This window comes from Amblyomma americanum, chromosome 4 (genome assembly GCF_052857255.1).
Source record: "Amblyomma americanum isolate KBUSLIRL-KWMA chromosome 4, ASM5285725v1, whole genome shotgun sequence".
NCBI classification, from domain to species: Eukaryota; Metazoa; Arthropoda; class Arachnida; order Ixodida; family Ixodidae; genus Amblyomma; species Amblyomma americanum.
Genome location: NC_135500.1, coordinates 75,546,593 through 75,571,778, shown reverse-complemented (window position 1 = coordinate 75,571,778; position 25,186 = coordinate 75,546,593). Strand labels below are relative to the sequence as shown.

Here is a 25,186-nt window from a genome sequence, read left to right as displayed (position 1 = left end):
AGCAGGGTGGGATAGACAAGTAAACACAACGTAACAACACAGGCAATGAACACAAAAACAAAGTAGAATAAGGTAGTTTGAAAATTTTGGTAAATAAGCATACATAAAAGATTTTTATACAATACTGGAAAGAAATGTCGACATAGACAATTTCAAAACGTGGCAATTGGTTAAGAGATTCCCTTAAATCACTGTTCGTGGAAAGAAAGGATACTTAAAACGATTATCGCGCTTGGCAAATGGCGTTACTGTGCGGCTATGTCTTTGCCCAGTGGCGTAACCAGATGAAAAAGAAATTATTCTCGTGAAATTCGTCTTATACCGGCCGTTAATAAATTGAAAGACAAATTTTAGTCGTGACGCATGGTTTATTTGCGTTAATGGCGGCAAGCCCGCTTTGGTTAACAGTTCTGTCAAAAGAAAAAATTCACAGCGCTGAGGACGGGACAAATGAGAAGGAGACACACGACACACGCCAGCGCTTTTTCTTGTCATGCACCAACTGGCCCGGCTGATCCCCTCTTGGATCTGGCACTTATGTACGTCCAAATCTGTGTTAAGTGAAGCGAGCTGCTATTATTGGGGCCATTTCTACCTTAATTAGTGTAAGTTTTAGTAAAAGTGTCCCAAATAACGCAGGCATAGTCCAGTATCGGCAGAATGTTTTTGTATGCGAGCAGTCGGACAAAAGGAGTAGGAAGTCTCTAAGCTATCCTCAGAAAGGAAAACTTGCGCTTAACATTAACCAATATGTAGTTAATGTGCTTAGTATAAGTGAAGTCATTCGCGGTCAAAAGTCCGAGATACTTATAATGTATCTCGGGAAAAGTTTCGATAGGATGAAGGTTTAGATTTCTTATCTAAAGCGGCGTCTTCAGTAGTGAACTGCACAGCTTTGTGGTCCGATATTCTGTCTACTCTCTGGCTATTTGTTTTGGCAGTAATTGATCCGCTAACAAAAAAGAGGTCGAGCATTGATTGAGAATTGCCCTGAAATATGGTATTTTCTTCTACATTCTGCAATAAGTCGAAGCCAAAAGCAATGCCCACATAGCTTCACCTGGGGGTCATGCTTTTTAACTGAATACCTTGACCAGTATACTTCACGCAAATTAAAATATCCTGATAGAAAAATATCATGATATTTTAATTTGCCTGAAGTAGACTGATAGTAAAAATGGGATCCGCCATGGTGGCTCAGTGGTTAGGGCGCTCGGCTACTGATCCGGAGTTCCCGGGTTCGAACCCGACCGCGGCGGCTGCGTTTTTATGGAGGAAAAACGCTAAGGCGCCCGTGTGCTGTGCGATGTCAGTGCACGTTAAAGATCCCCAGGTAGTCGAAATTATTCCGGAGCCCTCCACTACGGCGCTTCTCTCTCTCTTCCTTTCTTCTTTCACTCCCTCCCTTATCCCTTCCCTTACGGCGCGGTTCAGGTGTCCAACGATATATGAGACAGATACCGCGCCATTTCCTTTCCCCAAAAACCAATTAATATTACTGATAGTAAAATACGATTATCAGGTTTCACATGCGTGCACAAATATCGTTTAAGCTCCTATAATACGACAACGGTAGAGTTGGTGGGCCAGTACATTGCTCCAATAATATATCTAACGTTTCCATAGTACGTTGTGCAAAAAATGCACTCTACATTGGGTACATCCGGCATTGGCGAAATTCACAGGGATTATTTAAACCGAATGCTGGCATCTTCACCTCTACCATCACGATTCTTTCGGTACGAACTGTAGCCAGTGTTAATGAGCTCACTGTCAAACAATGTATTGTTAAGCCAAGTTTCTGTCAAAACCGCTATTTCAGGGTCGTGCAAAAGCAGAAGGGCCTCCAACTCATTTGTCTTGTTTATGGCACTTTTGCAATTAACATTTAGTATTTTAGGGGTCTGAAGTCTCTTAGTCCAGAGCCAGTTTGATTTCTTTCTAAGCTTAAAGCGAGGAACTCTTGTTTCATCCGAACCATACAGTACGCTATTAACGCTTAGCTTATCATTGATTAGCTTTAAAGCTTGGCGCCCTCTTTCCCCTCTTCTTCACAGCACTTCCACTGCTGTTTCTATATTTCCTTAATTCGTTTAGAAAAGTCCTCAGCTAATAATTTTGAGCTATTTTGTTTCGATTTTGAGCTGATATTGGTCTTTTTGCGTTAATAGCATGATCTCAATAGGGAATTTTTTTCAAAAAGTCGAGGAGTTTCAAAACGACTGGTCGCGCCTTATTATTTTTTTACCCACCCTGTGGCATCTTTCGATGATACTCAGTGTTAAACCTTGTTCCGGAAAAAAACACCATTAAATACTTCCTTTCCCAGTTCCTCGCGCCGCTGACGCGCCGCTGGTGTAGCTGGCGCTATCTATGGGAGCCCCACGTAACTTTTCCGTCACGCCAATGGCAACGACGATGGCACCGGCCTTTCTGAGTAACGGGGCCTTCACGCTTGCACGTAAAAAAGGAGGGCCCGCGGAGAGAGTAGGCAGAATGCGGCAAAAGCAAACGAAGCTTCGAGGCGACGCAACTTTCGGTTCGAACAACAATACATAACGTGTAGAACAAGCGAACAGAAGTGGTTGAAAGAAAGAGGAAGACGAAGACGTTGTTCGATCGACTGTCGACTCAGTTCTGTTTATTTACCTCATTTTCCATAATTTATCTACTTTTATTTGAATATTCGAGGACGGCAGCATCTTCAAAGTCGGTATTGTCCCTATGGGAAGAGTACGGCTGCTCCGGCGCCGGGATCACGCCATTCAAAGGAGTCTGGCTCGGAAGAGGTGGCCATGGCTTCCCAGGCTGTGGAGTGACCAGAACATGGAAACGACCACCCGTCCAGCGAGACCTCATCGTTCAGTGGGGATGAGTCAAGGATTGTGGACGGTGACGAGTCAGTGGCCGATATGGCTGACGTGGACAACGAGGGCTTCAAGTTGGTGAGTCATCGCAAGCAACGAACGATAGGGATCCCGAAAGTGATTGAGCCCACAGAAAAGGGGGTTGATATAAGAGAGAAGAATCCCATCTTATTTTTCGCGGCCATTCAATCACTGCTGGTATCAGCTCCGATTCGAAGTCGGTTCACCATGCACGGGGCTCTTCAGCTGGATGTCTCGACGGAAGAGCAGGTTGACAAGCTCCTGCAGAGCTCTCAGATTTTTGGCATCAAAGTTAACGTGCGGTTGCCCCATTCCTACATGAAGAACACCTGTGTTATTAAGGGTGTACCAAAGTGGTATTCAGAACGCGACCTACTTGATTATCTGAAACCACAAGGTGTACTGCACGGGAAACGACTTGTGCGTCGTGTAGAGTCTCCAGGAAAAGAATAGGCTGCGAAATCTCCCAACTCTATCATGTTGACATTCGCTCCCAACTCAGAGCGCCCCGAAAAAATTGATCTGGGATTCACAAAACACGCAGTTGCAGATTTCACTGAAGCTCCTCCACGGTGTTTTAGATGCCAACGCTTTGGGCACGTGGCCAAAGTTTGCACAAAGGATCGACGCTGTAAGCTGTGCGGAGGCGACCACGACTTTAAAACCTGCAAGGCAGATTTGGCTTGTGCCAATTGCGGTAGTGATCATCCAGCGAGTTTCGGAGGCTGCCCCTTCCTCCGTGTGAGCGCTCTGCACTGTCGGATATCCTTTATTGCTGGTCCAAAAACCCCACCGACTGAGACGCCTGTCCCATGATTAGACGAGTTCCCAGTGTTGGAGTCTGATGTTGTTGCGTTGCCCAAGAATGTCCCTAAGAGACCTGAGTCCAGCAAGACGCCAAGGCCCAGTGCGCGCGAGTCGGCTGTTCCACCTCGAGCAAAGAGTGTCCATGTTCCTGAGCGCCCGGATCACAGCCAGACTCCACGGCAAGGGGGAGCCTCATATGGACAAGTGACAAAAACCAGCTACTGCGGCCTAGAGTGTGTCCCCGTCGGCATCATTTGTCGATGTAAGTTAGTGCGTTGCGCAAAATAAGGAGCTCGAAAATCAACGTATGTCTGACCTTCTTCATGTTTTGTTCGGGTCCCTGCGTTCACATGTTCTAGCGATGGCGCCTGGCAACCTGAAGAACTTCCCTACTGCTGGTGCTTTCTTGTGAGTTCCTAATTACCACCTTCACAGCAGACTTCCTTGCGAACTAAAATGGATGGGGTTAAACCTCGTGGATGTCATATGCACCGAAAAGTGCCGTTTATATTGCAGTGGAATTGCGCTGGGATTTTAAGTCGGTTAGCTGAACTAAAACTATTCTTGATAGAGAGTTGTGTTCCAGTATTGGCCCTGGCAGAAGCGTGCCTGCCAAGCGGGAGATGTTTGACTGGATATGTCGCCCATAAAAACTGCAGCATAAAGTCATTTCCTGCCGGAAGTGCTGCGCTTTACATAAGAAGGGAAATTCCACATGTTTCTCTAAGCGTTGCCGATCTTTGCACGGATGACATTGAGGTAGCGGCTGTGGGAATACAGCTCGGCTCTCGAACCCTTTCTATTGCATCCGTGTACGTGTCTCCGCGGAAGAAGGTAGCATTGGATTTGTTTCTACAGCAGCTCTGCGACCGTTGCCCAGCTCCTAGAATCATCTGCGGTGATTTCAACGCCCATCATGCCGTTTGGGGGGACAGGAACACGGATTCCCGTGGACGCAGATTGGACCTGTGTGTTGCCAATGACGGACGCTCCACTTTCTTCCGGCCTCCAGCCTCAGCGACAGCTATAGACCTGACGCTGCAATCACCTGACGTCCGCGTGACGCGTTGGTCAACAGCGCCGTACCGCATGGGAAGTGATCACTATACGATATTTGAGTTTGCTGCCGACTTTCCTATGCATGGTCCTAAAATTAGCAATGTGGTCAACTGGGACAAGTACAGAGAGCACCTAGAACGTGCTTCTGGTGATGATGTTGACAACATATCTAGTAAGCTAGCAGCAACTACGGCAGTCAAGTTACGTGATCATTTTCCGGCCCCGGATTTAAAACTCAGGAACCTTTCCGCAGCGAGAAGGGCGGAGCGCCAACTCGTGCGGAAGAAGGACGACAGGCAACAGAAAACGACCTTCAATAGGCTGAATTCTGCCATTAGACGGCACACGAACAAACTGTAAAGGTCGCAATGGGCCTCATTCTGTGCTAGTTGGACTGCGTTCTTACCGATGACGAGAATATGGCAAGTTATTGGCAGCCTTGTTGAAGAATCTCGCCCTTCGAAGCCTGGAAAAACCTATTGCGTGCTTGGCAGAGGAATTTGCAGACGCGCTCGTACGCGCTAATTCTGGAGTAGATATATATACACCACCTGTTTCTTCCAGGTCAATCATGGACGTCCCGTTCACGCTTCGTGAGCTTCAGACTGCGCTCAGTTGCCTGCGGCGCCGGTGAGCACCAGGTCCCGACGGCATCACCAATAAAATGCTGAATATTCTGCCCTTGTAACTCAGAAAGGAGCTCCTCAACTTCATCAATCGAGTTTGGGAGACTGGCGATGTTCCTCCGTCATGGAAGGTGGCACATGTAGTTCCAGTACTGATGCCTGGCAAAGACATGACAGACCTTGCCTCGTATCGCCCTGTGTCATTGACCTCCTTTGTAGATAAGTTGATGAAGAAGCTGGTATATAAATGCTTATCGTGGTGGCTTGAGGACAGCAAGGCACTGCCAACACGTATGACTGGATTCCGCCGAGGTCTTAGTGCCCAAGATAGTGTCTTAGATTTGGTCAGTCACATTGAACACCAGAGAGCTTTCGGCCTTTCCACCTTAGCCATTTTTCTTGACGTTGCGAAAGCTTACGACAGAGAGCTTCAGAGCTCAATCCTAAACAGTTTGAAAGGCATAGGCATACAGGGCCATACGTTAAGATTCATTTACAAGTTCGTAAGTGATCGCGCGGTTCGTGTACGGTTAGGGAGCACCTTAAGCACCCAAAGGGTTCTTTCACGAGGTGTGCCCCACGATCCTTAACGTCGTAATGGCTGGCCTTCAGGATTCGTTGAAAAAAAGTTGCAGGCAAGTGCGTATGTCACTTTACGCTGACGACATCTGTTTTTGGATTACTGGCTACCAACACAAGCGATTAGCCCTGATAACTCGACAGGCTCCACTTTCGGCACAAGCTTACCTTTAAGGTGTGGCGTTGTCTCTGTCAGTGGAAAAATCCGGCTTTGTTCTGTTTCCAGGTGTAAGAAGACGTAAAGCACGGTTGAAGATAGACCTCGGTCTCTCTTGCATCCGTCAATTCAACCACACGCGTTTCCTGGGCGTCATTATTGACTCTCGTCTACAGTGGCGAAAAGCTGTAGACGCGATTGCTTCATCTATATCTTCTCGTCTCAATGTGATCCGTAGAATTGCACCTACCTTCCTTCTTCAATGGTCAGACTTCATGAAGCGCTGGTGGTCAGTCGCATAATGTATCAATTACCTTTAAATTCCCCCTCGGCATCACAACTTGAACGTCTCGAAGTTGTCCACAGAAAGGGCCTAAGAAGAGCCATTGGAATTCCCCAGGCGGCTGCGAATAAGGCAGTACTTCATGAGTCCCCATCGAAACCTATTAGCCTTATCGCTTCTCAGGGACTACTAATGCATCTTGGCCGCCTAGGAGAGACGGTAGCTGGGCGATCCCTTCTCCAGCGGCTCTGCAAGAGATATGAGTCGAAGGCTTACTTGGCACTCAGTACTCTTAGTCCTTTAGGCATTAATGTCCGAAGGCAAAGGAATCCGTTGAAACCCCCCTGGTCTTTTCCGACCCTCAACTGTAAGGTCACAATTCCCCACGTGAGCGCAAAGCGCAGCTCTCCTTTGGCAGAAATGCGTTCGCTTGTACTTGAACACTTGGAAACAGAGTATGCCTGCCATCTTCAATTTTTCACGGTGGTGGTGGTGGAAACTTTATTACATACAGGGGAGTTTAGGGCGCGCAGGTCCTTGGGCCCCCGCACGGCACCACAGCACTCAAACGTTCATGTCCCGGAGGCTCATAACTCTGGCAGCCCGGCCTGTGGCGAGGGCTTGCTTGGTCGGGTCCTCGGAGCGCAGTAGGGTCTCCCAAGCCTCCCAAGTGGTAAGGTGCTCCAGGCCCCGCGGGGGAGGATCCCCCGGGCAGAGGAAAAGGATATGATCGAGAGGGGCTTTGGTGTGATGGCAGAGGGTACAGGAGGGGTTTGTGTGGACTTGATGATAGCGCGAGTGTATATAAGGGGAGGGTAAGGTGCGTGTTTGGAGCCGCCTCCAAAGTGTCTGATGGTAATTGTCGAAGGAGGGATGGGGGGGGGGGGGGGGCGGTACAGCCGACGCTCGGCTTTGCAGGCCTGCGTCAGTTCACTGAAGGAATGCATGCGCTCCCGTGAGAATCCCAGATCGGAGGCCGCCGGTGCCCGGTTGAGAGAACCTCGGGCTAAAGCGTTGGCAGCCTCGTTTCCGGGATTCTCGGAGTGTGCAGACACCCACATGAGCTCCATGTGGCGGGGCGGGTGCGCGGCGAGGGAGTACTGCTGTCGTATTCTCTAAAGCGGCTGAAAGTGTTGCTATTGAGGCGGCTTTACGGAAGTTAGGGTCTTGTCCGGCTCAACCTGTTGTCATCCTAAGCGATTCAAAATCTACGCTTCAGAGGTTAGAGCACGGATTCCCTACTGACGCCTTGTCTATAAGCTCTCTGCGCTTGGTGCAGAATCTGCACAGCAGAGGCTTTACTATACATTTCCAATGGGTGCCCTCTCACATAGGAGTCAACGGTAATGAGGTGGCAGACAATCTCGCCCATAAAGCTCTATCAAGGATTCCATCATAAAGTACCTCAAGATGGGAAAAGTCTCTGCAGGAAAACTGTGCTCGATCACTTCAGTACCCTGTGGAGTGCGTCCCACAAGCCATGTGTGACCAAGGGACTGAGAAGATCTCAGGCGACCCTTCTATATCGAATTCGCACGGCCTCTGCTCGCACTCCTGCATGAATGCATGACTGGTATAGCATCGTCTCCGCTCTGCTCTTTATGTGCTGTGTGCGCGGATATCGAACATTTTATTATGTACTGCCCAGACTACAAGAAGGGAGGCTGCACGCCTTCTTTTAACATTTCTGCAGGACACGGATCTTGTCTCTAAATGGTGACAGCAGGAACGGACTATGGCCTACTGTGATTGAATGTGTGCGTAGATGGTGTCTTCCGGAGTGGACTACGTTATACTGTGAGTGAATGTGTGTTTGGATTGTGGCACTATATTGACCTGTGTTCTGCTGTGACTGGATATGTACATAGATGTTGACTTCTGGAGTGGACTGTGGTGTGTACTGTGTGGATTGATTGTGTGCTTTGATGGTGACTGCGGGAGAGAATATGTGCTATTATAAGAGGCTGTGCGCATAGCGGGGTAGATGCGACAAGCTTTAGGACATTGTTAATATAGAAGGGACGCTGCGGTGGAGCAATTGCCGGCAGATAAAGCAAGGTTAACCCCATCTGTAGCATTCAGCACCTCAACTCAACTCAATAGAAGCAGTTGGTCTGGTTGGCGAATTCACTATTTGTGATAATCCAAATGTTGGTCCCGTGTGAACAAAATGGGTTTCGATGATTTGCTTTGACGATTTAGAAGTAATGTCAGACCACGTGATGGACGGAAAATTGAAGTCGCCAAACATAAGGATGAGGGTGTTTGGAATTTGGGTTAAGTTACAGCTTGCAGGGCTTCATGAAACTCAGTAACAAAGGTATTGTTAGCGTGTGGGGGCCGGTAACGAACTCCGAGGATTAAATGTGGGTGAGCGGCATTGCATCCGACAAATATGATTTATAGTGGGAATTCATTGGGACGTGAGTGCAGGGCAAAGAGGTATGAGAACCTAAGAAAACGCCGCCTCCTCGCCTGGTGAAGCGATCGCGCCTGAATATGTCGAAATGAGGTAAGTAAGATTGAACTTAACGGTAAGTACTATAAGCTACGCGTCGGATGTGTTGATAAGGCCTCTTAATGCGTCGCCCTTTGGCAGATGGCTTCTAATGTTGGTAGAGAGAATGATATTTGACTGCAGTTTTGAGGACGAGCTGAAATGAGGTGCTATGGCTCATGTATCAACCTCTCGGCTTCGTAATCAAAGTTATCAATTTTCTCACCAACTTTTAGAGTATCATGCCAGAGTTTATAATTGATAATCTTGGATTTGGCAAACTGTAGCATGTGTTTTCGGGCAGAACGTGTTCGAGTGGGGAAATCCTCGGCGATGCTAACACGCTAGATGCTTGCAATCGCCATTGTAAAAACAATGTGGAGCAAAAGCAAAACATGCGTCGGCCGGGAATCGAACCCGGGCCACCCGCGTGGCAGGCGAGTATTCTACCACTGAACCACCGACGCCGACGTTCAGTTGGCGTGCTGCCCGTCTATTCATAGCGTAGATCGTTGCGTAAGTTTCCCTTTATGTAGGTCAATGGACCGGCTGGCGTCTCCTCTGCTGGGGAGTAACTGTCGTCACAAAGCGCGTGGCGAGCGAACCGTGCCAATAGTACAGGCCACTATGCGATAGATCAGTCACTGAACTTCTGTGGGATGTATTAATAATAAAAATTACCGGCGGCACTAAAGCAACTTAGGTGCGACAAATGGCAAGACATTAAAATTCTATTTATAATCAGTCAAATTCCACTCTAATTCCATTCCAATTCTACGCTAACTTTATTCTATTCCTCTGCAGGTGGCGCAGCGGCAGATACTATAGTAGGACACAAATGAGAAAGAACAGCTGTTGGTATTGATTGGGAGGAGAATTAGCGCGAGGAAAAGGACGTGAGAGGGACACAGAGAAGGAGCGCTGACTTGCAACAAATAGAAGTGCAATCAAATGTACATGCTCGAGGAGTCAGCCGCGCATGCCCAGTTATGTCCACTGATTTGATGATGCGGCTAAATATCAAGGTAATCTGATCTAAGATGATTCAGGGGCTCATAAAGGATCAAAGGAGCATGGAAAGCAAATAAACAGGACGCTCCTCCCTCACCTTCGAACATCAACAACGAACAGGTTATTCAGCTTATAGCAACAGATTCTCTCCGTTGCAAAACAACCGACGTCTCAGTGACGCACTCATCGCTTCCCAACTTACGAATGAACGAATCCTAAAGAAGCTCCCCTGCTAGCTGCCCTTTAGAGCGGCCAACAACTTCCGTTTTTCCGAAAAGTTGATGACAATGGCAGTCTAGCCAATGCTTAGGCATGCAGGTTCTTAGCTGTGGCAGCTACAAGTTGGGGGCGGGGAGGGAGGGGGCGCTCTAGTGAAACTTTGCTTCCCCTAATGGAGGACCCACATACCTATGGCTGAGCCACTCTGGCCCGCGGTCTGCGACATCCTGTGTTACGGCGCTAGGCAATCATAACAGTAAATAGCATCAGCTTTTCAATGTTTCACTTTATTCCAATCCAGGTATGAAAAATCTAGAGATCATTATTTTTTCTTATGTTTAGAAGTTTTACAATGGACTACTTTTTGTGGTGGACAAAATTTGTGCGGGGTCCTTATGTGGACAGAGCTTCTGAAGTTATATCCGGCTACAGCACTGACTATAAAATAGGCTGCATAAATGCCAGGAACGCTGTACAAAGCTACAGAGAATTCTGGCAACACTGTACCGCACCGCCAATAATGTGCAGGAACGCATGCATAAACGAGTCTGGCCGCGGTGTACACATCCCGCGTAGACAATCTCTCGTCTAGCAAACTGAAGCTCCTCCGTCGATATAATTGAGGAACATTCGCAATTTTTAATCGGACCGGCAGTTTTAAGAAATTGAATGTGACGCCGATAGACAATGGTCAATATGTTTTACATATTTATTTTCTTAAACAAAGATAACCAGCTGCGATGAAGTAGTTATCGCAATGGCGAGAATCGCATCTATCAGCGCCTGTTTCGAGCACTGTTAAAACGTTCGCTAAGTGCGAACAAAAGAAAGACCACGAAGAAATCTTCGAGGGTTACTGCGCAGCAGAGCATCTAACGGGCAGGACAAAGCTTTAACGTCCCTGCCTTAAGCACGGACTGACTGGATGCCAGAAAATAAGAGGTGTTGGTTGTTTGGGGTTTTTTTTTTGGGGGGGGGGGGGGGGGTGAGGAAATGGCGCAGTATCTGTCTCGTATACCGTTGGACACTTGACCCGCGTCGTAATGGAAGGGATAAAGGAGGGAGTGAAAGAAGAAAGTGCTGCCGTAGTGGAGGGCTCTGAAATAATTTCGACCACCTGGGGATCTTCAACGTGCACTGACATCGCCTAGCACACGGGCGCCTTAGCGTTTTTCCTCCATAAAACCGCATCCGCCGCGGTCGGGTTCGAACCCGGGAACTCCGGATGAGTAGTCGAGCGCCCTAACCACTGAGCCACCGTGGCGGGTGAAAATCAGAAGCATTAAGTTTAAATTAAACACATTCACACATAGTCATCAAAAGTCCTTTGATTTTTGGCCCATTGTGATTATGGCAGCACTTTTTTTTGAACATCTGGTCCTCCTGAGCCATTCCGTGAAAGGGAAGAGGTCTCCTCTCTCCCGCGGCTTAACCGTTTTGCGTATGCTGCTCGTATCATTCGATGCCGAACGAGCAGTCCCGGTACGAATCTCAGAGGAGGGGCGGGGGGGTGAGGGGATGGACGCCCGTATTCTTGATCCCTAAGCAAAGGAGGGGTCAGGGTGCCTCCCGGTCCCCACCCCCTCCGCGATTTACGCCTCTGGCGGAAGACTAGGATACTAAGCATTAGGCATGATGAAACAATGACAGAAAAATAAAGTGCTTTAAAATACAGGTAACAACACAAGGTAAGAAGTGGATTAGTTCAATGGGAAAGAAGTAGACTGTAGAACAATACAGAAATGGGAAGAGGCTAATCAGGAAGATCGTTCTATGTTAACTCAAGATGCAGCGCCCTATTCTCTGAAGCTAGATCAGGGTGCCTTGGAACGCAAAGCTCGAGAAGGAAATTTAACCAAGAAGATGACACATGCGCAGTGTGTGGTAAATCTGTAGAAATAGTTGAACACCCAATTCTAGAATGCGGCAATATTCACTGGGATGTCGATGCAGACTCACCCATTCTCCTTGAGGCCTTAGGATTCAGCGATAACAGAGGTAAAGTGAATGAATCAGCTGCAGAAAAAGCGATTGGAAGATTGGCGGCTCAAAAGCAGAATGCTAGCATAAGCTTAGAAGCGAACGATTCGAAATCGTACTTAAAGATAATGGAGAATTCATAGTCTGATTTATTGTGCATAGCACTGACACCGTTAAAGACATATATATAAAAAAACCAAGCATGATGGCAATTTCTACCACACCCATTTAGGAAATGTTCCGTCCGTCCGGCCATCCGTCCATTTTCCATCCGTCAGTTCAGGATCTGCCCACTGGAGACAAATGCAGGGTTATTTTATTTGACGCATTAAGATGAAGGCAACTCCATCTGCTGCCACAGCGAATTCCGCGCAAAAACATCGAATTGCGAGACCACGAGAGCATCGAGTTCATATTTCGGGGGTCGAGAACAACGCACCACTAAAAAAATCAAAGATCGTCCAAAATGTGCGAATAAAAAAAAAGCGCCCAACGTGGGGCTCGAACCCACGACCCTGAGATTAAGAGTCTCATGCTCTACCGACTGAGCTAGCCGGGCGACACGTACAAGTCTCCCAAAATAAGTAGCCAACGAATGAGAACAATAAGTGAACGTTGCGAGAGTGGGTTGGCAGAGTGATAGCAGTTGGTTTGGAGGAGGAGTAGGAGGAGGAGGAGCAGGAGGAGGAACAGTAGAAGGTAGGCAGCGCTTTGGAATCTGGCCTGGCATTTCCGCCATCCTTAGAAGGTGCTAAGCGGAGTGAAGCGTTGGTTTTCACCACGTTTTTTTCTGATCTCTCACGCTCTCTCACCATATAATTCTATGAGCCGAATGCTGCGCTCGATATCTCGCTGCAAACATGGCGATCAAATGCTGCAGAAGACGAAAAAAATAACTGGGGGACAATTAAGCTCCTCCTTTAAGGGTATGATGTGAGAGGGGTTCCTACCAGGCATACACAGACACTCTTTCCTCTTTCACAATCCCAGTGATTACATGAAAGAACACACGGCATAAATACAAAGCTCCGATTTAACCAAGCCGTACGAGCGTGCCTGCGTGGTGTAGCGGTAGTGTGACTCGCAACGCGAGGGCCCGATGGTCAGGGGCAGAGGTGGGCAAATGCCCTCTTTTTTAATTTTCCTCCCTCACCCTCACTTTTGCATCCATGGCCCTCCCTCCCCCTCGCCCTCATTCTGAAAAGTTTTGCGGCCCTGTCTCGCCTATACCCTCACTTCGAAAAATTTGCTGGCCCTCCCTCATCATATCACTCTGGCTTTAATACTGGCACGCACTGCATGCATACATATGCCCTGCACTTGTAACATTTCATTGTTATCTATATTTATTTAGCTTATACTGCAATCCCCACTGAGGATTTTAGCAGGGTGGGATAGACAAGTAAACACAACGTAACAACACAGGCAATGAACACAAAAACAAAGTAGAATAAGGTAGTTTGAAAATTTTGGTAAATAAGCATACATAAAAGATTTTTAAACAATACTGGTAAGAAATGTCGACATAGACAATTTCAAAACGTGGCAATTGGTTAAGAGATTCCCTTAAATTACTTTTCGTGGAAAGAAAGGATACTTAAAACGAATATTGCGCTTGGCAAATGGCGTTACTGTGCGGCTATGTCTTTGCCCAGTGGCGTAACCAGATGAAAAAAATTATTCTCGTGAAATCTGTCTTATAGCGGCCGTTAATAAATTTAAAGACAAATTTTAGTCGTGACACATGGTTTATTTGCGTTAATGGGGGCAAGCCCGCTTTGGTTACCAGTTCTGTCACAAGAAAAATTCAAAGCGCTGAGGACGGGACAAATGAGGAGACACACACGCCAGCGCTTTTTCTTGTCATGCACCAACTGGCCCGGCTGATCCCCTCTTGGATCTGGCACTTACGTACGTCCAAATCTGTGTTAAGTGAAGCGAGCTGCTAATATTGGGACCATTTCTACCTTAATTAGTGTAAGTTTTAGTAAAAGTGTCCCAAAAAACGCAGGCATAGTCCAGTATCGGCAGAATGTTTTTGTATGCGAGCAGTCGGACAAAAGGAGTAGGAAGTCTCTAAGCTATCCTCAGAAAGGAAAACTTGCGCTTAACATTAACCAATATGTAGTTAATGTGCTTAGTCCAAGTGAAGTCATTCGTGGTCAAAAGTCCGAGATACTTATAATGTATCTCGAGAAAAGTTTCGATAGGATGAAGGTTTAGATTTCTTATCTAAAGCGGCGTCTTCAGTAGTGAACTGCACAGCTTTGTGGTCCGATATTCTGTCTACTCTCTGGCTATTTGTTTTGGCAGTAATTGATCCGCTAACAAAAAAGAGGTCGAGCATTGATTGAGAATTGCCCTGAAATATGGTATTTTCTTCTACATTCTGCAATAAGTCAAAGCCAAAAGCAATGCCCACATAGCTTCACCTGGGGGTCATGCTTTTTAACTGAAAATCTTGACCAGACTACTTCAGGCAAATTAAAATATCCTGATAGTAAAATATCATGATATTTTAATTTGAGGCCATCTTAACCACATTTTTAAAGAAGGAAATGCTGCAGCATTTGCAAGTTGGCTCACCTGAGAAAATTTAGAAGGATCCCAGTAGTTTTGGAAGTGGGGCCATCACAAAAAATGAATTATGCAGATAAGCCATACCCGCCACGGTGGCTCAGTGGTTAGGGCGCTCGGCTACTGATCCAAAGTTCCCGGGTTCGAACTCGACCGCGGCGGCTGCGTTTTTATGGAGGAAAAACGCAAAGGCGCCCGTGTGCTGTGCGATGTCAGTGCACGTTAAAGATCCCCAGGTGGTCGAAATTATTCCGGAGCCCTCCACTACGGCACCTCTCTCTCTCTCTTCATTTCTTCTTTCACTCCCTCCCTTATCCCTTCCCTTACGGTGCGGTTCAGGTGTCCAACGATATATGAGACAAATACCGCGCCATTTCCTTTCCCCAGAAACCTATTATTATTTCTGATAGTAAAATACGATTATCAGGTTTAACATGCGTGCACAAATATCGTTTAAGCTCCTATAATACCACAACGGTAGAGTTGGTGGGCCTGTACATTGCTCCAATAATATATCTACCGTTTCCATAGTACGTTGTGCAAAAAATGCACTCTACATTAGGTACATCCGGCATTGGCGAAATTCACAAGGATGATTTAAACCGAATGCTGACATCTTCGCCTCTACCATCACGATTCTTTCGATACGAACTGTAGCCAGTGGTAATGAGCTCACTGTCAAACAATGTATTGTTAAGCCAAGTTTCTGTCAAAACCGCTATTTCAGGGTCGTGCAAAAGCAGAAAGGCCTCCAACTCATTTGTCTTGTTTATGGCACTTTTGCAATTAACATTTAGTATTTTCGGGGTCTGAAGTGTCTCAGTCCGGAGCCAGTTTGAGTTCTTTCTAAGCTTAAAGCGAGGAGCTCTTGTTTCATCCGAACATTACAGTACGCTAATAACGCTCAGCTTATCATTGATTAGCTTTAAAGCTTGGCGCCCCCTTTCTCCTCTTCTTCACAGCATTTCCACTGCGGTTTCCATATTTCCTCAGCTCGTTTAGAAAAGTCCTCAGCTAATAATTTTGAGCTATTTTGTTTCGATTTTGAGCTGATATTGGTCTTTTTGAGTTAATAGCATGATCTCAATAGGGAATTTTTTTTCAAAGAGTCGAGGAGTTTCAAAACGACTGGTCGCGCCTTATTTACTTTTTTTACTCACCCTGTGGTATCTTTCGATGATACTCAGTGTTAAACCTTGTTCCGGAAAAAAAACACCATCAATTACTTCCTTTCCCAGCTCCTTGCGCCGCTGACGCGCCGCTGGTGTAGCTGGCGCCATCTATGGGAGCCTCATGTAACTTTTTCGTCACGCCAATGGCAACGACGATGGCACCGGCCTTTCTGAGTAACGGGGCCTTCACGCTTGCACGTAAAAAAGGAGGGCCCGCGGAGAGAGTAGGCAGAATGCGGCAAAAGCCAACGAAGCTTCGAGGCGACGCAACTAACTGTCTTTCGGTGCGCTCAACAGTACATAACACGTAGAACAAGCGCATAGAACGGATTCGCCAGCGGAAAAATAAGAGAGAATTTGATTTGAGGAAACGAAAGAGCGCAGTAACTGTCGATGGACCATTGGTGACCATTGATCAGCGATCCCCATTGAAGCGCTGGTAGCCGTTGTGAGTTTGTGGACTGTGGCCACAGTAGTAAAAGCTTTTATGTCAATGTAACTTTCTTTACTGAAATCTCCATGCAACAATCTACTCCGCGATGCATAACTAGAGTATTTATGTTGTTGGTTTAGTTTCAATGCGATCGAGTTTATGTGGTCGTTTTACGAAAAACGCAGGGTTTCTCGGTTTGTTTGGTCTAGGGGCTCGAGACGTCATCAGCCGCAAAATATGAAAATCTGAGGACTAGAACGTTCGAGTAGATTCCATTGGATTATCATACGGAATCATACTAACCTGATGCAATAATGCATCTTAATTCGATCATTAACCAACTTTATTCTACCCATTACTTTTCCTGAACCAGCTTAACCCACCCATTCATTCCCACTCATCCACCTGCTAACGCCGAATAATCGACTTTAATCCATTTACTGGGGTGGGCCTGCTTCTAAAATTATGGGGGTCCTTTGGCATTATCGGGGGTGGGCCACATTACGAATCGCATTTTCTTTAAATTCTGGTTCGCATGCAAGCGACTGAGCGAATTGAGCGATTGGGCAGCGCGTCGCCGCGAAAATTTTCAACTTGTCGGAACCTCGTCGCTCTAACCTCTCGAGCCACCGCGAAGGCCGGAAACATGTTTTTGCGCCGCCGTGGCAGAAATCGCGAGCGTTTTCGTCTGCATGTGAAACAGGCTTGAGAATGTGGTTGAGAGGGCCTCCCAAGTTTTTGTTCTTGTTATTCTGCAGAATAAAAGCAATCATATGAAGGCTCAGGTGTTTATTTCAGCATCGTATGCAGTTCGCCGTTAGCGACGGTATAATATATTGCGTCGCAAAAGTTGGTATTTAGCAGGGTGATTTAAGAACGGTTTTGCTCCCCTCTCCGCTCACCCGGCGAGCAAAAGCACTACTTCGCATGCGAAATGCAAGGAGCGGCACAACATTGCACTGCAATAACCAGAGCTCCTTCATCTTAACAGTCGCGAGACTTTCCATAGGGTCCATGTATTAAAAAGAAACCCGGCAGTCTGAGTGGGCCAAAATGAAGCAGTTTACAGTTTGCAGCGACTACCGTATCATTAGCGTAAACTGTCTCCAAATTACTAACTTCGAAATTATTGATAAACCCTTCATTGCTATCCAAGAAAATCTGTGAAACAGATGCAGTAACGAAACTTTACGGGCATAACAGTTCAAAAGATGAGTTCAGACGTAAAAAAAAAAGCTGAAAATAAGACGTTTCTGAGCAAATAAGATTATTGACAGCTTTTGCTGGTCGCTTTGAGACGGAGCCGCCATCCACAAGCCTCTGCAAGTCTGCAGTGACGCTCCACTAAAGCCTTCTAGAACACTGCAGCTCCACCCTTATTCAGGACCGCCGCCTTGAATTCCCCCTCGACAAGAAGTAGTCCGTAGCCAAAATTTTCCTGATACCTAAATAAGAAGCTAATCACAAGAAAAAATTATTAGGTAAAAAATTTTGACCCCTCTGGCTTGTTCGATATAGTCAAACAATAAGAAAAGTTGATTTCGTTCACTGTTCTGATTGGAGAGCGAGGTAATACAGGGCGACGCGGACATCGTTCGTTGTTACCCGAATGTTGTTGTTTTTGAAGCCGAAGTTTCACTACGCCAGGTTTTCAAGTGGGTATTGTAGTTCCATTTATCACCTTGAAAAGCTTTAGAGGCCAAACCGTGGAGCATAGTCACGTAGGCCACGGTGGCGCATATATGCCAAACCAAGATGGTGGACCCCCCCCCCCCCCCCAAATCTCTCGAAAGTCAGTCAAGGTCAAAGGTTGAAGAGCAAGACATCTGCGAATGCTTGGCCGAAAAGTGATTTTAGCGTCATGGTCTTCCCCTGGCAACTCCACATGCCGTCTGCACCGCCTAGACCCCTTACTTCAACTCGCTCCTCCGTCCGGCCTCCCCTGCTGCGATGCTACGCTGTTGCGTCGCTTGTGGCTGGGAGTGGCGTTCACAAAAGCCTACTCCAACTTAATCGCAATGGCAGACTCTCCTGCGTGTGAGACGTGTGGGTGCGACGAAGCTATAGAACACCTTCTTTGTAACTGCCCTCGGTTTCAGCGTGAGCGTGCACTCCTGGCTGCAACACTCCGCCGTTTAGATCCTCGGCCCCTTACTGAAGCCAAGATTATGGGTCCTTGGAGTAAGCCTTCATCGCAGAGGACAGCTTGGAAGGCACTTTTAAGGTTCTTGAAGGACTGAGGACTGAGTGCTAGGTTGTGAACTATCAGTGTGCGGCCTGTGTACCCTGCAAGTCATGGCCAGCGGACATGCGGAAAAGTGATCATCTCACTTTGTTCTCTCCCCTTTCCATCTCTCCCTCCGTTCCCTTTCCCACGTGTAGAGTAGCATACCGGGCGCTGCCTAGTTAACCTCCCTGCCTTTCCGTTTGTCTCTCTCTCTCTCTCTCTGAAGAGCTGGGACAACTTGCGATGCTGTATGACGGTGTAGTCATATATAAAATGAATTTGAGTAAACAAGCTAGCACATCAATCATGGAGACAGATACTCTGCTTGACAAAGAGGGCGGAGCCACCGTCTGTGACGTCAATGGAGAGCTGTGTATAGATACCAACGGCGAGCCTGTGGGAGTAGAAACCGGTTTTGCGGTTGAGGATGAAGAACATCCTGCCGTGATAGCGCGCCGCAACGCGAAGCTTGAACGTTTCAATGAGGCTAGGAACAAACGCCGTGCCGAAGAGACAGAAGAAGAACGTGCCACACGCGCCGAGAAAGGACGGAGGAGTGCTACTGCGAAGAAACAGCAGAAAGTTCTTCAGGCCGTACGTCTAATGCGACGCAAAATCGGAGTTTCTTTCGCTTCTCACCAGGTTTAACCAAACCTAAACCACGGCAAATTTTTTTTAATTTGTATCCTACTATAGCCACTTTTTAAAGCTGATTTTCCCAACAGGTATGATCTAAGAGTCTGATGCAAGCAAGCGCCCGCAATTGCGCATTGCAGCAAAAAGTTCGCGTCTCTCGGCGCAAACCTGGCCACCGCGACAATGACAAACAAACCAGTGCAACATGACAGCCACCTGTGTGGCCATAGACTAAATAGAGTTTCTCAAATGCCTAGAGGGAAAGCTGGCCCACCGTCTATCCGAGCACTTCATCCAACGCGGACGGGAAGACGAGGTTTCTTACTTGGCTTGGCTAGCATTGGGCCGAAAACGTGGGTTCTGCCTCCGAATCCAGAGCAGCGTCGCTGTACTCTGCGATGGTGTCCTCTGCACGGAGATGAAATTATTTGATCAGTGCGCTTTTCACTTCAATAAAATTCACGTATATATTAAGCTGGTATGAAAACTTTCACAGCGTTTCATCGAGATTTGCCCCCCTCGCGTCGGGTTATTGTTCTGCGCATGCGCAGTGCAGCCCCGCAATTCCTCCATGCCCTTAATCGATATGGTCCCCGCATTGTAAAACTCGCTGCGATATCGCTACAGCAGCGAGGAAGCCAATTCAGCCTTTAAGGAGCCCGGGCTGTACCATCGGCTCTAAGCCTCAGGAGGACCGTTCAGGGACACGTAGCTCATTCTACTACCGGCTACCGTTCGGTGCGGACGCAGGATCATGAGCTCCGGCGGAGCGGCGATAGCGGCCGTTGCGGGCGCGGAAACAGGCTTGAATGAAACGACGACTAGGAATATCAGATCATTTTGCCGAACCTGCCCACCGGACGTGTTGTTTTGAACACAGCTTTTTGCACGGAGACGTGCGTGTGCGACCCTTTAGAGTGGACGATTTCCGGGACGCCTTGGCGAAGACTGGTACGCTCCCAGACGTGGTGGCCCTGGGAGCGTATCAAATCAACCATGTCTGGGCCGTGACTTTGAGCAGCGTCGAAGCAACTAAAGTGCTGCTTAATTGCCTTCAAAGAGCTTCTAGTGAAAGGGCGCCGGTGTATCATCATCGACCCTGAGGATCAACAGGTTAAGCTCAGGCTCCATTGGATGTTGCATGGAGTTGCCGGTGAGGACATCCGAACTGCGTTGGCGGCATACGGTCAGGTGACCGAAGTTACCCGTGAGCGGTGGCGCGTCCAAGGCGTTCACGAAAAGGGTTCAACGACAAGGACCGTGTTCCTAAAGATGAAGCGGGGGATGAAGACAGAGGACCTGCCCCACCAGATAAGAGTTGCAGGAGAGTTGGCCCTCGTGGTTGCGCCTGGTCGGCGAATGCAGTGCCTGCGCTCCCACGGGACCGGTCATGTACGCCAAGAACGTAGGATTCCGCGCTGCTCGATACGTAAGCGGTTCGGCCACGCTGACTCTGAATACGTACGAACGTACGCGGTGGCTACAGGACTACCATCGAGTGCGGACTCGGCGGAGAACCAAATGGATGTCGCCGAGACAGAAGAAGCACCAAGTGGTGTCGGTGATGCGGGAAAGCCAGCTGGAACTACGGGCAAATTGGTACCTCTGGGGGGTGGGAACGAGGCATCCTGTGTGCCCGGGAAGGAAACCGTAACACGCGGCAACGAAGACGCGGTGGAAGGCATGGAGGGCGAGGCTGAGCGCTCTCCGAATTTTGAGATACCGGAGTCAGCCAGCAAGCAGGAATCTCTCGAGAAGGCAGGCGGCCGAGTGACCAGCGTCCTAGGACCGGCGAGGCGAGCCCACGACGAGAGCGGCAGCGGACAGGATAATACGGAGACAACTAGCATCGAGGAGCCGCCAGCGAAAACGCCACTATGGAGGAGACCGAGTTTTAAACCCAAACCGAATGTCTCGACGGCCAAGAGAGCCGTCGAAAAACCGCCCCCGACGCAAGGTACGCCAGTCCAAGCGCATGGCTCTGGCGTCAACGAAGGCGTCTAGCTTTATGCTAGACGTGCCTGTTTTCACTTGGCCTGTTTTCACTGCAATAAAATGGCTACTGCACAGTCGCTAAAAATTAACACATTTATCGTACGAGGTTTTGCCGCGAAAAGAAGCAGAACCAAGTTCTGCGCCTCTTAAATGACAGCGACATAATTTTTCTAGGTGTTCAAGAGACGAAAGTCGACGGCGAAAAAAAGACTGAGAGCATGGTGCCGCGTTTCACGACCCGGTTTTATGCACTTGTGAGTCACGTGGTTGGCACTTCGGGAGGATGCGTCATGTTCGTTAAAAAGCTGCCAGGTCTTGTTGTTGAACCGCATGCTTCTTCTCCGTCTGGTATGGGAGCGGTCCTCGATTTTTGTTTTTGTTCTTCCCAATGGCGTGTTGTCTACTCTTGTTCATGAAAGGGCACCTCTGTTTGATTTCGTTCAGCAGTATTCAAACACGGACAAGAAACTCGTCTTTATGGGTGACTTCAATTGCGTTTTGAGCCCCGCTGACAAAACTAGCCCGCGTGCGTTTAGAGATAAGAGCACAGAAATTTTGTCTCGCGCGATTGACGAGTTTGCTTTGGAAGATGTGGCAGAATATATGGCAAGCAATGGGCGGCTTCACAACAGGCATTTTCAGCGTTCTAGCCACGCCCACCTCGACAGGATTTACATATCGGCGGAACTGGTCCCAAAGTGCAGATGTTATGATGTTCTACCCGTAACATATTCGGATCACTGATTGGTTCATTACGCTATTGGAACCAGAAAGGAAGGCGGTTCTTTTCAGTGGGACCTTTGGAAGTTAAACAATATTCTGTTAAATTATGATCAATTTACTAGACTAGTAGAAGGGGAAATTAATAACGTTGCTCTGGATAACAAGCATGGACTGGGTCAAGAATGGGAACTGTGCAAGCGACAGATTAAGGTAAAAACTATTGAACAATTCAGCTGCACTAGGTGTAAAGAAAAACAAAATGAAAGGGATTTAACGCCATTGCTTGAAAAATTGTTGGCTCTGGAGTGTAATGCGCCTGTTTATACATGGACGATGTTAGAAAAATCAAACAAAAGCTTCTACTGATAGACGAAGACCGTTATCGCGGGGCACTTGTGCGCGCGAGAGCGGAGAAACTGGCCGTGGGCGAGGCGCGGACAAAAAGATCGTTAGTAATCGATAAAGCGAAACAAAGGCGTAATCACGTAGCAGATATAGAATGGGCGGGCCGCACAGAAACAGATAACGAAGGAATCGCGAAAGCTTTCTTTGAACACTACCAACAGCTCTTTTCTTACCAGTGTCGAGTTGGATCGATTTAAGGAATCCTTTCTTCAGGCGATGCCAAAAATTGACGACAGGGAAAAAGCTAGCCTTTAGCGGCCAATTACTGAACAAGAAGTGCAGCAGGGAATAAATAACCTAAATCCGGGAGGATCACCCGGGCTCCACGGCCTGAGTGCGGCTTTTTACAAAGCATTCAAGGAACAATTATCACCAGTGTTGTGTGCCTTATTCAATGAGGCCTATGAACTGAAGTTATTGCCAGCATCGTTCGGGTCGTGTCATACCGTGCTTATCCCAAAAACTGACCAACCAGATAAGCTTAAGCTGGTGTCGTCATACAGGCCCATTGCTCTGACGAACGTTGACTACAAGATTTATATGAAGGTGCTTGCTACATTAATGTTGGTACAGTCATTCGAGAGGGAGTGGCCTTGGCGTACCGTGACTGCACTACGAGATTAATTGTCAATAAGTCATTGGGGGCCCCCATCAACGTACGACGTTCGGTGCGCCAGGGTTGCCCCCTCAGCCCTCTTTTGTTGTGTATTTATATTGAAGCTTTGTGCTTAAGCATTCAACAAAACAAAGACATTGATGGCTTCTGACTGCAGGCGACTGGCCCACGCTGGTGATATCGCGGTTGTTTGAGTAAACGAGGAAAGTGAAAAGAGGACAGTCAATGCTGTGAAGCATTTTAGTGAAGTCACAGGGAGTCAAGTTAACTGGGGTAAGTGCCTGGGATTTTGGCATGGAGAATGGCAGTCAACCCCCGACACCTTCGCTAATATGTCATGGGCTATAACGCCTGTCAAATACTTAGGAGTGCCTTTAGAGTTTTATAAGGACACCGAGCCATACTGGACACAGATCCAAGAGATCCGCGAGAAAGCGGAGAAATGGAAAAAACGCTCATTTGTCAATATTTGCAAGCGCAACAGTTTGAAATCTTTTTAATAAGCAAATTATGGTATATAATGCAAGCGTTGCATTGCTCTCGTGTTAATGTGCAAAAATTGCACCGAATTTTTGCAGTGTTTATTTGGGCCTCCAGCTGGGAGAGGTGCAGTAGGACAAATTTGTTAAGGTATGTGAAGGATGGTGGGCTTGTGTTGGGCCATTTATTTGTACGCCAGATCGTAAACCGGTTTATCTTTTTTAGGGATGTAAGAGACCCATTCCTGCGAACTGTTTACCACCAAAGGCTTGGTCGAGCATTGCCTGATGTTGTAGTTCATACCCGATGTATGCCTGGCCGTATTTTTGGATTGTATAGAGAGATTGTTCTAAGTGTGAAATTCCTCAGTGTACGTTTTACGATGGAGTATTTGAGTACGGTTGATAAGAAAACATTATGCAAGAATCTCTGTGATGTAGTGTTCCCGGTGCCCTTGTACAGAACCTCATAGTCTGGAGGCCGAGGAAGTGATGTATTGAAACGTGTAAAAAAAAATGCAAGTTTCAGCAGGAGCAAAAACATTTTCCTTCATGCTGCATACCGGTACATTGACGGTAAAATCATTCCTGGAGGAAAAGGGCCTGTTCGTTCCGCGGGGTGCCCACTGTCTCATTTGCACACAGCCGTTGACAGTAGATCACGTGTTTCTTCATTGCTGGGAAGGGGTGTATTTCTTGGATGTGCTGCAAAGAACAATTAAGAAAGAGCTGCCACTAGATCCTCATGGAATAAGATACTTACCAACAGACAACCATGATGATGTCCCATTAGACGAGGCGATGTTGTGCCTCCACAGTATATGGCGCTCTCGAATGGCCGGTTATCACTGCGATTCGGATGCAAGACCGGCACGCATGAATTTCCGTGAAAGCGTATAGATATGGCTGGAGACGGTGAAGTTGCAACCATGTGTTTCCGAGTGGCTGTCAAGGCTGCAGCCTTTGACGGTACTCAGGGAATTTTAGCATGAAAATGCCTGCCCCTCGTGGGTTTTAGGCTGTTCCAACGCTGTGTATACATGTTCTCGTGTGTTCCTGTTGTATATATGTCAAAGTCAGGCAATAAAGAAATAAAAGGACACGTAGCTCAGATGGTAGAGCGCTTGCTTAGCATGCGCGAGGTACTGGGATCGATACCCCGCCCCTCTAGTACATCTTTAAAAAACAATTTTTTAATTTTAAAAAATTTTCCTTTTTTTCGCTTCTAATGACACACGGTGCTAACCGCAGCTGCTTTTCGCGTCCTCCCCTTTTTTTTCTTAGTCAGCGCAGCACGTTGTCGTCGTTTCGCGTATTTCTTGTGCACTGTCAGCACATACGAAGATATACACGCTTGTAAAGTCAACTGAAACAAATGGTGGCCGCTGGACTATACCTGGCTAAGCCTGACGTTGCCCTCGTCAAGCAAGGTAGTTGATTACGTAGTCAGCTCGGCTCAAGAAAAGAAGCAGGAGCGAGGGGAAACGCGGATTCCACGCCTCCTAATCCGCGCGAATTTCGAGACATGAACTTCGGACGCCCAACATCAAAAACGGGTTGCTTTACGAGAAATGACAACGCGACACAGTCGTTCGAGGAACAGTGTGAGGAGTGGAAACGACAGCGGAAAACCTTGGCTCACTCTTTCGGACTCCGCCTACCCAGAAATAAGGCGAAAAAGAGTTCCTTGAAGGAAGATGCCGCCGCATTTATTGCAAGTATAAACATGTGCATTCTCAAAGCATTTCTAAGCAGTGAGATATCCAATGACTCAACAGTGAGATGGCACTGAAAGCCCCCAAACGGCAGTTGTTGAC

The 25,186-nt window shown here is 47.5% G+C and overlaps 2 non-coding genes across 2 annotated transcripts; both read right to left on the bottom strand.

Annotated features, from left to right (window-relative positions):
- Positions 1 to 9,292: 9,292 nt before the first annotated feature.
- Positions 9,293 to 9,363, bottom strand: TRNAG-GCC (transfer RNA glycine (anticodon GCC)). Its single transcript has one exon. It is a non-coding gene; the product is annotated as a tRNA-Gly (tRNA).
- Positions 9,364 to 12,592: 3,229 nt separating this feature from the next.
- TRNAK-CUU (transfer RNA lysine (anticodon CUU)) lies at positions 12,593 to 12,665 on the bottom strand. Its single transcript has one exon. It is a non-coding gene; the product is annotated as a tRNA-Lys (tRNA).
- Positions 12,666 to 25,186: the final 12,521 nt, after the last annotated feature.